Source organism: Mytilus galloprovincialis, chromosome 2, assembly GCF_965363235.1.
Source record: "Mytilus galloprovincialis chromosome 2, xbMytGall1.hap1.1, whole genome shotgun sequence".
Classification (NCBI taxonomy): domain Eukaryota; kingdom Metazoa; phylum Mollusca; class Bivalvia; order Mytilida; family Mytilidae; genus Mytilus; species Mytilus galloprovincialis.
This window is the reverse complement of record NC_134839.1, coordinates 32,907,488-32,910,021: the sequence shown is the minus strand read 5'-3', so window position 1 is coordinate 32,910,021 and position 2,534 is coordinate 32,907,488.

Sequence of the window (2,534 nt, the reverse complement as noted above, 5' to 3'; positions counted from 1 at the left end):
TAAATACATGTTTAATGTCCTGAATGGCTGGGATTTTCAATCTGTAGGATTTTGCAGCAGTTAAGTACAAAAATTTGTCATCAAATGAATAAAAAATGTTCTAATCTGATGCATCATTTTTATACAACCGCAAAAAAAATTTGGGATCGTATAATGGTATGATGTCGTCATCATCTTTGTCTGTGTCGTTTGAAGACACATTTGGTTTCCATATAATGACTTAAGTTTAAATAAATGGATCTCTATGAAATTTTAAAAGATGGTTCAATACCACAAAAGGAAGGTTGGGGATGATGGTCCCAACCATTTAGGAATTAGGGCCCAAAATTTGCCCAAAACAAACATTTTTTTCTACTTTTATGATAATAACTTGTGTATAAGTATTTTAATTGCTCAGAAATTGTACCACAATGTTTAATACCACAAGTAGAAGGTTTGTATTCATTTTGGGGGTTATGATGCCAATATATGTAGTTTAGGAATTAAGGACCAAAAACAAGCATTTTTGTAGTTTCTGGACAATAACTTTTGTGTAAGTGTATGGATCTCTCTTACATTGTACTACAAATTTCTGTATCAAAAAAGGGAGGCTTGGAATGAGTTGAGAGGATTGCACCATTCATAATTTGGGGGAAAAAAAGGGTAAAAAACAAGCATTTTTCTAGTTTCCAGACAATAACTTGTGTTTTAAGTGTATGTATCTCTCTGAAATTGTACTACAAGGTTCCATACTTCAAAGGAAAGGCTGGAAATCTTTAATTGCACAGTATCGCCCAATAGATTTGTAAGATCTTGACATTTGTCGATCAGAAACCTATATTATGTCAAAAATTTGTTCACAATCCAAATTTAGAGAGTATTAAGCTTAAATATTGTGTCCAAATTTGCCCAAACTGTTCAGGGTTCAACCTCTGCAGTCATATCAGGCTGCGTTTTGCGAAGCATTTTATTAGTTAAGTTTAGCTCTAGGCATTAGTTGTCTAAGCCCCTTTAATGGGCCTTGTTCGCCAAGTGGTCTAAGTAGTTCTACTTCTGTTATCACTAGCCAGTCAACACTGAGGTTGTGAATTTAAACCCCGCTCCTTCAAGTGCACTCAATTCAAATCAAATTGACTAGGATTGTCAGTTTTCCTGTTGAAGGTCATTGGTTTTCTTCTTGCACTCCAGCTTCCTCCACCTATATAAAGAACTGACCACCACGAAAAAGCCAAAAAGTGACACTTAAAAGTGGCTTTAAAAGTACAACAATCAATCAATCAATCTAAGCTCCTTTTATGTTCACTTTCAAAGCCATTCTCTGAAACTGAATTTGCTTTTATGGTATTACCAGTGCTTGATAAGTCCTCTACTAGGGAAACCTCATGGGACTCTAGTTTTGCCCCTAACCTGTCTGTCTGTCTGTCAAATAAGTTTTACAGAGTTTTTTCTGGTATGCTTCTATCTAAGACAGATATTTTGTATAATATATAGTAGTCATATCATAAGAAGTTACTGTTCAAGTTTGAGTTTCGTTCCAGTTTATAATTTTTGCTGAAGTTATGGCCTTTTGGAATAGAAAATTGCTTGGAATTTTCCCCACTTTATTCTGTAATCCTTGAACAAATTAGTAAGAGATTTTTTATAAAGTCAAATCATAAGACATAACAGATGGAGTATAATACTGTAACAGTACAGCATTTTGCAGAGCCTGTGGAACTTTGGAAAAAGAAGATTGTTTGAAAATATTTTTTCTTCAATTTTGACTGTAATGCTTGAAGACATTTGGTATACATTTACATCAGAAGAAGTGGCACATCTACTTTGAATTTAGATCTGGTTGAACAATTTTGCTAAGTTGTGATTCTTGGAAATAGAAAATAGCTTAAAAATCTCTAATGTCTGCAGTAATTGATTATATATTTGATGTACAGTTGGGTCAACAGTTGTTTACAGGTCAAAACTCATCAAAGATACCAGGCTTACAATTGTGTACTTCAGAGATTCATTTCATATTAAAAAGACTCACTAGCAATGCTTGAATCAGAACAGGTGAAAGGTTTGATCTAATACGAAATTGAATAGCATTAAAAAAGACCAATTCATAAAAGTTGTGCAAAATAAGTCTTAGGCAATCTATATCAAGTTTGATTTTTGTTGCAGTTGTATGAATTTTACAGAAGACTAGACATAATAAAAATCTCCTTTGAAATAGATATCCAAGGATTGGGTTTGGTCAGTAGTTGTGGGCTGTTGTGGACAATATCTGTGTCTGTAAACAAGTATCATGGCACAACTATAAGATGGAAACTATTTAGTTTCTACATCAGCAACAAGTTGAAGCTTGTCCTTTGTATAGAAAAGTATGAGCACATTCAATACAAATATCACAGTACATAGAGGACATTGTATATCAAATGTAATACTCTTAGATTTTATATACATGTATATAAAGATGTCAAAATAGAATTATCCCACCTAACTTAGTCACTGAGCTAGCTATTAAATGAATTTTAGTCTTAGTTTTTTTTTGTTTTTTTTTAACTAAAGCAGGATAC